This window comes from Ascaphus truei, chromosome 14 (genome assembly GCF_040206685.1).
Source record: "Ascaphus truei isolate aAscTru1 chromosome 14, aAscTru1.hap1, whole genome shotgun sequence".
Classification (NCBI taxonomy): Eukaryota; Metazoa; Chordata; class Amphibia; order Anura; family Ascaphidae; genus Ascaphus; species Ascaphus truei.
The window spans coordinates 49,398,579-49,413,476 of NC_134496.1; positions in this window are offsets into that span (position 1 = coordinate 49,398,579).

Below are 14,898 nucleotides of genomic sequence, written 5' to 3' on the forward strand. Positions count from 1 at the left end.
GCTATGCAGGGTAATAATAATATGCACTATGCAGGGTAATAATAATATGCGCTATGCAGGGTAATAACAATATGCGCTATGCAGGGTAATAATAATATGCACTATGCAGGGTAATAACAATATGCGCTATGCAGGGTAATAACAATATGCGCTATGCAGGGTAATAACAATATGCGCTATGCAGGGTAATAATAATATGCGCTATGCAGGGTAATAACAATATGCGCTATGCAGGGTAATAACAATATGCGCTATGCAGGGTAATAACAATATGCGCTATGCAGGGTAATAATAATATGCGCTATGCAGGGTAATAATAATATGCGCTATGCAGGGTAATAACAATATGCACTATGCAGGGTAATAACAATATGCACTATGCAGGGTAATAATAATATGCGCTATGCAGGGTAATAACAACATGCACTATGCAGGGTAATAACAATATGCGCTATGCAGGGTAATAACAATATGCGCTATGCAGGGTAATAACAATATGCGCTATGCAGGGTAATAACAATATGCACTATGCAGGGTAATAACAACATGCGCTATGCAGGGTAATAACAATATGCACTATGCAGGGTAATAACAATATGCACTATGCAGGGTAATAACAACATGCGCTATGCAGGATATTGTATTGTATGTCTTTATTTATATAGCGCCATTAGTGTACATAGCGCTTCACAGTAGTAATACATGTGGTAATCAAATAAATAACAGATAATATAAATAACAGATCATGGGAATAAGTGCTTTAGACATAAAAGTAAAATTTCGGAAGAGGAGTCCCTGCCCCGAGGAGCTTACAGTCTAATTGGTAGGTAGGGAGAACGTACAGAGACAGTAGGAGGGAGTTCTGGTAAGTGCGTCTGCAGGGGGCCAAGCTTTATGTATCATGTGTTCAGAATGTCCACAGTGCTATTCATATGCTTCTTTAAGCAAGTGTGTCTTAAGGTGGGTCTTAAAGGTGGATAGAGAGGGTGCTAGTCGGGTACTGAGGGGAAGGGCATTCCAGAGGTGTGGGGCAGTCAGTGAAAAAGGTTTAAGGCGGGAGAGGGCTTTAGATACAAAGGGGGTAGAAAGAAGACATCCTTGAGAAGAACGCAAGAGTCTGGATGGTGCATAACGAGAAATTAGGGATGAGATGTAAGGAGGGGCAGAAGAATGTAAAGCTTTAAAAGTGAGGAGAAGAATGGAGCGTGAGATGCGGGATTTGATTGGAAGCCAGGAGAGGGATTTCATGAGGGGAGATGCTGAGACAGATCTAGGAAAGAGTAGAGTGATTCTGGCAGCAGCATTTAGGATAGATTGTAGGGGAGACAGGTGAGAGGCAGGAAGGCCGGACAGCAGGAGGTTACAGTAATCAAGACGGGAGAGAATGAGGGCCTGAGTCATAGTTTTAGCAGTCGAACAACAGAGGAAAGGGCGTATCTTAGTTATATTGCGGAGGAAAAAGCGACAAGTTTTAGAAATGTTTTGAATGTGAGGGGCGAATGTGAGAGAGGAGTCGAACGTGACCCCTAGGCAGCGTGCTTGGGCTAATATATGCAGGGTAATAACAACATGCACTATGCAGGGTAATAACAATATGCGCTATGCAGGGTAATAACAATATGCGCTATGCAGGGTAATAACAATATGCGCTATGCAGGGTAATAACAATATGCACTATGCAGGGTAATAACAATATGCACTATGCAGGGTAATAACAATATGCGCTATGCAGGGTAATAACAATATGCGCTAAGCAGGGTAATAACAATATGCACTATGCAGGGTAATAACAATATGCGCTATGCAGGGTAATAACAATATGCGCTATGCAGGGTAATAACAATATGCACTATGCAGGGTAATAACAATATGCACTATGCAGGGTAATAACAATATGCGCTAAGCAGGTAATAACAATATGCACTATGCAGGGTAATAACAATATGCACTATGCAGGGTAATAACAATATGCGCTATGCAGGGTAATAATAATATGCGCTATGCAGGGTAATAACAATATACACTATGCAGGGTAATAACAATATGCGCTATGCAGGGTAATAACAATATGCACTATGCAGGGTAATAACAATATGCGCTATGCAGGGTAATAACAACATGCACTATGCAGGGTAATAACAATATGCGCTATGCAGGGTAATAACAATATGCACTATGCAGGGTAATAACAATATGCGCTATGCAGGGTAATAACAATATGCACTATGCAGGGTAATAACAATATGCGCTATGCAGGGTAAGGCAGAGCAATGGTTATTCGAAGTTAATACCCGAAACAACCAGTAGATGACAACATAACATTAGAAACAATGTCTGTGGATACAGGCGCAGTATTACAGGCGCAGTATTACAGGCGCAGTATCAAAGGCGCAGTATCACAGGCGCAGTATCACAGGTGCAGTATTAAAGGCGCAGTATCACAGGCTAAGAGATAAAAGACAAAAAAAGCGCAAAACACAAAAGTTGAAGTATATCAAAATAGATTATTTAGTGATAAAGAGGTAAGTATTCTGCGTACATCATAAATGAACATTAATCGCATTCACGTGTAACATTACACGAAGTTACCACACAGTCGTCATCAGGATTGGTGGTCAGAGGTGTAAGAGAGTCATCAAGAAGGGTCTCCCCAATAGAGAATGGTATCTTCAATCTCTCTACTAGCATTCTGACGCAAGATCAAGTCAGAGTGCTAAGTAGGGGCTTGACCTTCTCACGGACTTGTGGACCAAATTCATTCCAACTGTTCAAGGATCTCCACAAGTTCACAAGAAACTTAACATTGAAAAGGCATTTTCTAAAGAATGAATTGGAGTCTGCTCCACTTGTTGTACGATCAATTCCAGATGCACAAGTTATCCCAATTACTCAGAACCCTATACCTAGTATAAGATATACGTCCTTTAAAAATCAGTCCAAATTTTATCCAGCTCAATCAAAAGGACACCACATAGATGCATTTTTCACAGTGGTAAATAATGAAATTGGTACTTTGGTACAAAACTTTGACATAGGCAAGATTAGACAGAATCTAAATGCGAAGGAGAACCTAGCCTTAAAAATGCTCAGAGATAATAAAGATCTAATTATAAGACAAGGGAGGGGTGGTGGTGTTGCAGAACCGTAGGGACTATGAGAAAGAAGCCCATAGGTTATTGCATGATACCACCTTCTACAAAAAACTGAATAAAGACCCCACTTTGGAATTCCAAGGTCTGTTAAAAACACTTTTAGAAGAGGCAACTAATCAGTCTGTCATCACCGATGTCGAATTTTCTTTCCTTTATCCAGTTTTCCCAAGGTTACCAATATTTTACCATCTGCCTAAAATTCACAAATGCATTGTCAATCCCCCAGGAAGACCTATTGTTTCAGGGATTCAGTCTTTGACTGCAAACGTGTCCCAGTATGTCGACTTGTTTCTGCAGTCATATGTAGTTCAATTGCCATCTTACATCAAGGATTCCACTACAGTCCTTAAGCTATTCAAGTCTTTTGAATGGAAGAGCAGCTACAGATGGCTGACTTGTGATATTAAAGCCCTGTACAGCCATATCCCCCACACCAAAGGCCTAGACACTATTGATTCCTGTATGAAACAGGACCACCGACTACATCCCCTAAATAGGGAGTTCATATTGAAGTTTATTATCTTTATATTGAAACATAACTATTTTATGTTCCTCACCGACTTCTACATACAGGTTTGCGGAACTGCTATGGGTACCCGTTTTGCCCCTAGTTTCGCAAACCTGTATGTGGGACATCCAGACTCTTGCGTTCTTCTCAAGGATGTCTTCTTTCTACCCCCTTTGTATCTAAAGCCCTCTCCCGCTTTAAACCTTTCTCACTGACTGCCCCACACCTCTGGATTTCCCTTCCCCTCAGTACCCGACTAGCACCCTCTCTATCCACCTTTAAGACCCACCTTAAGACACACTTGCTTAAAGAAGCATATGAATAGCACTGTGGATATTCTAAACACGATACATAAAGCTTGGCCCCCTGCAGACGCACTTACCAGAACTCCCTCCTACTGTCTCTGTAAGTTCTCCCTACCTACCAATTAGACTGTAAGCTCCTCGGGGCAGGGACTCCTCTTCCGAAATGTTACTTTTATGTCTAAAACACTTATTCCCATGATCTGTTATTTATATTATCTGTTATTTATTTGATTACCACATGTATTACTACTGTGAAGCGCTATGTACACTAATGGCGCTATATAAATAAAGACATACAATACAATACAATACACTGGGAGAGTCAATTCATCTGGGCCAATAACCCATTCACCAGTAACATCATCATGTGGCGACGGTACATAGATGATGTCCTGGTTGTCTGAGGATGGGGACATTGAATCAGTTAACCAATTTGTGTCTTTTATTAATAACAATGAATATAATCTGGTGTTTACACATCAAACAGATGAAAGCTCTATCAATTATCTGGATCTTAAATTAACATCTACAAGAGAAGGAAGGGTGTTAACAGAGACTTTCTTTAAGGAAGTTGACACAAATAATTTACTAATGGCAACTAGTAATCACAAAGATACCTGGATTAAGAACATCCCAGGGGGCCAGTTCATGAGGCTAAAAAGAAACTGTAGTAATAATGACACATTTATGAAACAAGCGGAGTTATTGTTTGGTTGCTTTATTGAAAGAGGCTATAACTCTGACCATCTAAAAAGGGAATTAGAAAAAGTTCAGCTCATTGACCGTAATGATTTGTTGATACAAAAAGCAAGGGGATCTGGTATTAGGGATACAACAAAGAAAGTAGATGTAGCATTTGTGACCAATTATAACTCAGCCTACCAAAAAAATTGAGAAAGTGGTCTCTAAACACTGGGCTATTTTGAGCAATGACCCGGTTTTGGGTGATCATCTAGTTAAGAGACCTAGATTCATCTATAGGAAAGCCTCCAATTTAAAAAACAGACATGCCCAATTCCTACTAAAAATTGGTTGGACAATAAACCAAAGGGAAATTTTAATTGTGCCAAATGTTCTGTATGCAAGTATATGCATTTGAATCGTAAGACTTTCTTATCTAAAAAAACAAAGGAGGTATTTGTTATAGAAGACTTTATAACTTGTGACTCAAATTATATAGTGTACCTACTGGCATGTGCCTGCGGACTACACTATGTGGGTAGAACTAAACGCAATCTGAAAATACGAATACAGGAGCGTTTTGCGCTTTTTTTTGTCTTTTATCTCTTAGTTCGTGGGAGTGCAGAGCCGCTCTATAACTATAGCTGCATACGCCGACACCAACGGTTTTGTATGGTTTACATGTTTTTTATCACTTCCGCAGTAGGGTAGTTCCTTATATACTGTAGCACCATATTTTGTTATACACATTAATAATATATAAGGATTAATTTATATGGGTACTGTTAGACATTGTTTTAACACGGTTAAGCTGTTTTTTGGGTTGCGCACTTTATTTTTATAAGGATTATCACAGGCGCAGTATCACAGGCGCAGTATTACAGGCGCAGTATCACAGGCGCAGTATCACAGGCGCAGTATTACAGGCGCAGTATCACAGGCGCAGTATCACAGGCGCCCAACCCCCTGTGTTAATGGTGCTGGTCTTTCCCAGATAGGTAGCGATTTAATTTAAGGGAACCCCCCTTTATATTAGCCGCATGTTTTGGTTGGTGCTCTGTTGCATCCTTTATTTCCCGACTTTGTTGCAATGTAATGTAGCAGAGATCGAGGAATAATGATCTCCTCTCCGCCTAAGGCCGCGCGTATAGCGCCAGCGACGTCAGGCTGCGCGTATAGCGCCGGCGACGTCAGGCTGCGCGTATAGCGCCGGTGACGTCAGGCCGCGCGTATAGCGCCGGTGACGTCAGGCCGCGCGTATAGCGCCGGTGATGTCAGGCTGCGCGTATAGCGCCGGCGACGTCAGGCCGCGCGTATAGCGCCAGCGACGTCAGGCCGCGCGTATAGCGCCGGTGACGTCAGGCCGCGCGTATAGCGCCGGTGATGTCAGGCTGCGCGTATAGCGCCGGCGACGTCAGGCCGCGCGTATAGCGCCGGTGACGTCAGGCCGCGCGTATAGCGCCGGTGATGTCAGGCTGCGCGTATAGCGCCGGCGACGTCAGGCCGCGCGTATAGCGCCAGCGACGTCAGGCTGCGCGTATAGCGCCGGCGACGTCAGGCTGCGCGTATAGCGCCGGCGACGTCAGGCTGCGCGTATAGCACCGGCGATGTCGGGTGCGTATAGCACCGGCGATGTCGGGCTTCGGTCGCTGGAAAAATCAAATTGAGCTGACTTCCAGCGATCGCGACCAAACCGTCGCACCGTCTTTACTATAAGCGCATGTGATGGCGGCAATGCATTTGTTGTGACGTTGCGTCGCTGTTGCCGGCACTATAAGCGCAGCTACGGCAACGTTGCGTGGCGCTGTAGCACGTACATGCAGTCCGTCACATAGCGGAGGCGACGGCTGACGTCACATGGTCGCGATCGCTGGTAGGCAAATGATTTTGACTTCTTCAGCGATCGCCGTGTGACGTCAGCGGCCCGTGAGCAGTTCAGCCAATGACGGCGAACCGCTCAGTGTCACGCCTCCGCCACGCCCCCCGGTCACCCTCTCCTGTCTCCTGATGGCTGACATCATGCGGTCGCGTCGCCCTAACTATAAGTGCGGCCTAAGGCCGAGTCCATAGAAGGACAGGCCGCGCTGAGCCGTGCGGACGCTCCGCGCTGAGCCCCTGCATCCTCAATGAGGATGCCTTGAGAGGGGGCTCACGCGAGCGTCCGCAGGCGTGCTGAGGCGCTGGATTTTTCAGCCGACAGCCAAGCTGTTTTTCAGAGCGCTGTCGGCTGAAAACATCCAATCAGCGCGGAGCTGCGTCAACATCACGGCGCCGTGACGTCGGTGCCGTGACGTTGACGTCGGTGCGTCGTGGGCGATTGGCCCAGCGACGTCACTGCCCCGCCTCCCTCAGTCTCCCTCCACCTCCGATCGCGCCCGCTGGCTCGCCTACATGGGCATGAAATTGCGCAGATTTCAGCAGGCGAGCGTCAGCGTCAGCGCGCCTCAGCCCTGCTACCCCCTCTATGGCCCCAGCCTAAGGCTGCTGCCAGGCAGGGAGCGAGAACGCTGGCGCTCGTGCGCGGTGACATCACGCGTTCTGCTCGGCCGGGAGATTTGTGGACAGCTAGGTACGTGCACGGGGTGTGTGTCGGGGGCGTGGTCATGACGTCACGGAGCTGGTTCGCCCTTATTGGGCGAACCGCTCACGAGATGCGCCAGCGAGCGGCAAATTCAAATTGCAGCATTGTGTTTCATCACGGCCAGCGCGAGTGCTCGCTCAGCGTCACTCTGGACGAGACCTAAGACCGCGTCCATGCTGCTTGTTTGCGTGAGACAGAGCGCTGCGCGATGAATCACATTGGGGTAATGTGATTGTGTATAGTGCGCGCTCGAGCGCTGGCTGGTGAGCCGCTTGCCGAGACAAATGATTTTGTATTTGTGACTCCACGGCCGGGTCACGTGACTGGTTCGCCCAAAGAGGGCAACAGCTCAGGCCAGGAATTGCCCCTACTGCAAGCGAGCGTAACGTGACTCCGTCTCGCGATTGCTAGCAGGCAGCATGGACGCGGCCTAATGCATTCTCTTTCGTCTTTCTTGCGCTGTTCATTATATTAACTTTGTCTTTGACCAGGGGTGCGCAAACTTTTCTCCATGTCCCCCTCCCCCCCCTCCTCATCCCCGGCGTCAAATGACGCACGGGGTCATGTGACGTCACGTTGCCATGGTAACATTATGTCACCCGCGTCGCTGGAAGAGAAGGCAAGTGTGTTATAGAGGTCTGGGGGGGAGAGCGTGGGACCTCTATAACTGCCGCGCCCCCTCCCCCCCCACAAAATCTAGTGCCCCCCAGTTTGCGCACCCCTGTCCTTGGCATTGACGTCTCTTACCGGGTCAGACTCAGTAGGCCTCAGCCCTGTAATGTCCTTGCCTGTTGTGTTATTTACAATGGATGCAAACAATCTTTGTGCAGGGGGTCTCCGGGGACCCCCCGCTTCCAGATACAGACCTCTGCAGGGGGCGCCGGGATCTCTGTGGAGTTTAAATGTCCTGGTCACGTGGGCCAATAGGAAGCCGCATGGGATGACGTCACAGCTTCCTATTGGCCCACAGGATGCGAGACATTTAAGCCGCCTTTTCATTGGGCCCACTAGCTCCCTGCCTGCAGAGATACCGGCACCCTTACGGAAGTATCCCTGGAAGCAGGGGGCCCCGGGGTGTTATAATTAACACAGTTTGGCTCCGGAGAGAGACACCCTACTTCAATTCTGTAATAATAATAATAATAATAATAATAATTACTGTGCAGTACTGCTGGTTTTGCTGCTTTAAGGCCTTGAATTTGCATCTGTTGCTCCTGTGCTGGGTGATGTAGCTGCTCTTGTACATTGGACCAGGTTTCCTTCTCTTCCTCCAGCTTTGCGACTCTGTTGCCCAATTGAGAGACATACTTTTTAATTTCGTATATCTTTTCTTTTATGGTGTATGTCTTTCTTCAATATATACATTCTTCAACTATAGTTGCTTTAGATCATCTTTTGTGGCAAATTCACAAGAGGATTCCGCAGACTCGTCTTCCTCTTCTTCGTCTGATGGAGGATTGGCGATGTTGGCGGGGATTGGCGATGTTGGCGGGGATTGGCGATGTTGGCGGGGATTGGCGATGTTGGTGAGGATTGGCGATGTTGGGGATGTCGGCGAGGATTGGCAATGTTGGTGAAGATTGGCGATGTTGGCGAGGATTGGCGATGTTGGTGAGGATTGGCGATGTTGGCGGGGATTGGCGATGTTGGCGGGGATTGGCGATGTTGGCGAGGATTGGCGATGTTGGCGGGGATTGGCGATGTTGGTGAGGATTGGCAATGTTGGCGGGGATTGGCGATGTTGGGGATGTCGGTGAGGATTGGCGATGTTGGTGAAGATTGGCGAGGATTGGCGAGGATTGGCGATGTTGGTGAGGATTGGCAATGTTGGCGGGGATAGGCGATGTTGGCGGGGATTGGAGATGTTGGTGAGGATTGGCGATGTTGGCGGGGATAGGCAATGTTGGCGGGGATTGGAGATGTTGGTGAGGATTGGCGATGTTGGGGGGATTGGCGATGTTGGCGGGGATTGGCGATGTTGGCGAGGATTGGCGATGTTGGTGAGGATTGGCAATGTTGGCGGGGATTGGCGATGTTGGGGATGTCGGTGAGGATTGGCGATGTTGGTGAAGATTGGCGAGGATTGGCGAGGATTGGCGATGTTGGTGAGGATTGGCGATGTTGGCGGGGATAGGCGATGTTGGCGGGGATTGGAGATGTTGGTGAGGATTGGCGATGTTGGCGGGGATAGGCAATGTTGGCGGGGATTGGAGATGTTGGTGAGGATTGGCGATGTTGGCGAGGATTGGCGATGTTGGTGAGGATTGGCGATGTTGGTGAGGATTGGCGATGTTGGCGGGGATTGGCGATGTTGGCGGGGATTGGCGATGTTGGCGGGGATTGGCGATGTTGGCGGGGATTGGCGATGTTGGTGAGGATTAGCGATGTTAGCGAGGATTGGCGATGTTGGCGGGGATTGGCGATGTTGGCGGGGATTGGCGATGTTGGCGAGGATTGGCGATGTTGGTGAGGATTGGCGATGTTGGTGAGGATTGGCGATGTTGGTGAGGATTGGCGATGTTGGCGGGGATTGGCGATGTTGGCGGGGATTGGCGATGTTGGCGAGGATTGGCGATGTTGGTGAGGATTGGCGATGTTGGCGGGGATTGGCGATGTTGGCGGGGATTGGCGATGTTGGCGGGGATTGGCGATGTTGGCGGGGATTGGCGATGTTGGTGAGGATTAGCGATGTTGGCGAGGATTGGCGATGTTGGCGGGGATTGGCGATGTTGGCGGGGATTGGCGATGTTGGCGAGGATTGGCGATGTTGGCGAGGATTGGCGATGTTGGTGAGGATTGGCGATGTTGGTGAGGATTGGCGATGTTGGCGGGGATTGGCGATGTTGGCGGGGATTGGCGATGTTGGCGAGGATTGGCGATGTTGGCGGGGATTGGCGATGTTGGCGGGGATTGGCAATGTTGGTGAGGATTGGCGATGTTGGTGAGGATTGGCGATGTTGGCGAGGATTGGCGATGTTGGTGAGGATTGGCAATGTTGGTGATGTTGGCGGGGATTGGCGATGTTGGCGATGATTGGCGAGGACGCCATATCCCTGGAGAAGATCAATTTTTCTTTCTCCTCAAAATTTCCCTTAAAACAATCTGTGCCAATTCCTGCGGGCTCTATTTTACTGGCATCCAGAGGGTAAGATCTCTTAGGGCAGCTTGTATTTATTGTCTCAGAGTAGTTTTTTTGCTTGAAATCTATTGTTTTGTTTCAGTAACACAGCTCCATGTTTAAGCGGCCATCTTGTTGATTACTCCCCGCGGCTCAGTGACAATCTGTGTAATGATCTTTCACATCTGCATGCTCGGTGTAAATATACAATAATTCACTGAAAACCTGTCCATTTAAGATTTTGGAATTGAGTTGCATCCGTCTGGTTTGGTCACTTGTTTGCTTGTTATTAATGTATATAATTATATTACATTTTCTGTTACAAGTATTTAAATAACAATTGGTAGTCAGGAAATCACCATACCTTAGGGATAAACCCAGGACTGTCTGAGCCAGTCCCTGATTCTCTGCAGTCAGGTCACCCTTGCAGAGAGAGGCTATGTCTGTTTGAGCTCCCACTAGGGGCTCAGCGTGGCCTCAGACCCGGGAGGGGGTGGTGGTGCTAGGGCAGGTGAACCTGGGAAACCCAGGGGCCGTGGCCTGGATGTTACTGACACTGATGATTTTTTGCAAACGGAAAGAGAGCAGGCGCGCAGCAAGAGAGAGGAACCTGACGAAGCTTATTGCGAAACGCGTTGTTCCCTGCCGGAGCTCATTGACAGAGGGACCCAGCACACTGCAGGACATCCGGTACTGATCCCCCTTTCCGGTTCCGCTGCCGGACGCGCCAGTGAGTGCAAGAACGGAGGAGGAGATCGTGCAGGAATGTTTCGAGCGGTTGATGCTGGGCAAGTATTTTTGCCATAGTGTGAGTGTCTATTTTTTGTGTTTGCTTCAGTGCATCATCTACTGTCTAGTTCATTGTGTCATTGTGTTATATATTGTTTTATACCTTTTAAGTACCACAACATGTATGCATAGTGTATGCTCATGTCTTCACTGTTAACCCATTAAAGACATTCACTTTATTTTGGTTTGCACACATTCTTCTTTTGGTCATTTGGGATACGGGGAGAGGAGACACTCACACACCACACCCATCGGGGGACAACTCTGCTGAAACAACAAGACACCATCCATACAGGACACCACCCTCTGAGGGCAAGGACTCACATCAGGCCGTGTGAGTTTTATGTATATTGAGACTCCAGTATATGAGTCTGTATTAACCCACTCCAATCAGCGTTGAGGGAGAGACACCACACAAGCCTGTGTGAGTCACTGGATCCATATACTCTATGTATTCTGTGATTAGTTAGTGGGAACCCACCATCAATCCTTCCATCGTTCACTCCCCCCTCACCCACCCCACATCTCCCCCTTCCCACCCCCCCCTCCTTTCCCTCCTGTCCCCCACATGTGGATATGATACACTAAGATCGTGTTTTATTCTTATTTATCCTTTCCTTGATACTTCATCCGGATCTATCAAATTCGTGAGGCCCATGAGGTTTGCGCTGACCATCTTCACACCACTACTGCGCAGCAAGAGAGAGCAGGTGTGTAGTAAGAGAGCAGGCGCGTAGTAAGAGAGAGCAGGTGCATAGTAAGAGAGCAGATGCACAGCAAGAGAGAGCAGACACGCAGCAAGAGAGAGCAGACACACAGCAAGAGAGAGCAGACACACAGCAAGAGAGAGCAGACACACAGCAACAGAGAGCAGACACACAGCAAGAGAGAGCAGACACACAGCAAGAGAGAGCAGACACACAGCAAAAGAGAGCAGACACACAGCAAGAGAGAGCAGACACGCAGCAAGAGAGAGTGCAGGCGCGAGCAAACAAGCCTTATAGCAAAGCGCCCAAACACAATGCAGAGGCTGAATGTGCCAAGGGAAGAGAGGCTGAGAGTCCTCAGCACATGGAAACTGAGGCTGATAGCCTCCCACATGAGGGGACTGCAGCAGGAGTCAGTCAGGAGGCAAACACAGGTACATTGCAAACAGCAGCGGAGGAAGAAACAATGGAAAGAAACCCTGGGAAACTTTCTTCTCACTCAGATACTTTCTTCTGACGTGACGCGACGGCCCTTGAAAAATCAAATTTTACCAGCTTCATGTTTTCGCGACGGCGACGTCGCTTGTCGCCGTCGTGTGCACTATAAGCGCACGTGGCGGCGGCAATGTATTTGTTTTCGGGCGACGTCGCGTCGCCGGCACTATAAGCACGGCCTTACCTGGAATAACTTCCAGCTGCAGGGAGACACACGGAGGCTGCAGGGAGACACAGAGGCTGCAGGGAGACACACAGGGGTTGCAAGGAGACACAGAGGCTGCAGGGAGACACACAGGGGCTGCAGGGAGACACGCAGAGGCTGCAGGGAGACACGTGCTGCAGGGAGATGCGCAGAGGCTGAAGGGAGACACGCAGAGGCTGCAAGGAGACACAGAGGCTGCAGGGAGACACACAGGGGCTGCAGGGAGACGCACAGAGGCTGCAGGGAGACACGTGCTGCAGGGAGACGCGCAGAGGCTGAAGGGAGACACGCAGAGGCTGCAAGGAGACGCTCAGAGGCTGCAGGGAGACACATGCAGAGGCTGCAGGGAGACACGCAGAGGCTACAGGGAGACACGCAGAGGCTGCAGGGAGACACGTAGAGGCTGCAAGGAGACACGCAGAGGCTGCAGGGAGACACGCAGAGGCTACAGGGAGACACGCAGAGGCTACAGGGAGACACACAGAGGCTGCAGGGAGACACACACAGAGGCTGCAGGGAGACACACACAGAGGCTGCAGGGAGACACACACAGAGGCTGCAGGGAGACACACAGGCTGCAGGGCGACACACAGAGGCTGCAGGGAGACACACGCAGAGGCTGCAGGGAAACACGCAGAGGCTGCAGTGAGACACGCAGAGGCTGCAGGGAGACACACGGAGGCTGCAGGGAGACACACACAGAGGCTGCAGGGAGATACACACAGAGGCTGCAGGGAGACACACAGAGGCTGCAGGGAGACACACACAGAGGCTGCAGGGAGACACACACAGAGGCTGCAGGGAGAAACACACAGAGGCTGCAGGGAGACACACACAGAGGCTGCAGGGAGACACACAGGCTGCAGGGAGACACACAGGCTGCAGGACGACACACAGGCTGCAGGGAGACACACAGGCTGCAGGGAGACACACAGGCTGCAGGGAGACACACACAGAGGCTGCAGGGAGACACATACAGAGGCTGCAGGGAGACACACACAGAGGCTGCAGGGGGAGACACGCAGAGGCTGCAGGGGGAGACACGCAGAGGCTGCAGGGGGAGACACGCAGAGGCTGCAGGGGGAGACACGCAGAGGCTGCAGGGGGAGACACGCAGAGGCTGCAGGGGGACACGCAGAGGCTGCAGGGAGACACACAGAGGCTGCAGGGAGACACGCAGAGGCTGCAGGGGGAGACACGCAGAGGCTGCTGGGAGACACACAGAAGCTGCAGGGGGAGACACAGAGGCTGCAGGGGGAGACACGCAGAGGCTGCAGGGAGACACGCAGAGGCTGCAGGGAGACACACAGAGGCTGCAGGGAGACACACAGAGGCTGCAGGGGGAGACACGCAGAGGCTGCAGGGGGAGACACGCAGAGGCTGCTGGGAGACACACAGAGGCTGCAGGGAGACACACACAGGCTGCAGGGAGACACACGGGCTGCAGGGAGACACACAGGCTGCAGGGAGACACACACAGAGGCTGCAGGGAGACACATACAGAGGCTGCAGGGAGACACACGCAGAGGCTGTAGGGGGAGACACGCAGAGGCTGCTGGAAGACACACAGAGGCTGCAGGGGGAGACACAGAGGCTGCAGGGGGAGACATACAGAGGCTGCAGGGGGAGACATACAGAGGCTGCAGGGGGAGACACACAGAGGCTGCAGGGGAATCAGATTGCCAGAGAGGGGAAATCTCATTGAGAGAGTAAAATCAGCTGTACCTGGTGCCTGCAATCAGCACTGATAGTCTGGATCAAGTTCCCGCTGCTGGGGGCTCAGACTGCCAGGAAAATACAGAACCAGCAAAACCCTCCGATTCTCAGCAAAACACATGGAAATCACTGAAAGGTTTGAGATTCTTTCCACCTATTCCCATAAGAAACCCTTTAAGAAGAAGGAATGTGGCGAGACTGACATTTCTAGGACCAAGAGAGGAAGATCCAGGTTTGGATTATGTGGGGCAAACGCTCGTAAAGAAATCCTTGCGCTTTGACCCAGAGGATGTTTACGCCCTCCTGCGTGGCCCTTATTCACCATACTATGATACCAGTTTTAAAACCTCCACCCACCTAGAGACTTTCTGGGCGAGATACAAAGCAGTGAGTAGCAGCTCTGAGTGGAAGTGTTTTGAGGCCACAGCGATATCTAAGCCTGAGACTGTGATGGTGAATATCATTTTTGATCACGAATCTATCCCACTGGCTGACATTGAGTACTGGCTGAAGCGCCAGTGTGACATCCTCAAAGGACCAAAGAAACGGTACAATGGTGAATACTGTGTAGCCCTGGCTGGTTTTGGGCTACCAGTCTGCCCTCCTCCTGGCAATAAGACCTGATAAGAGCAGGCCTGCCA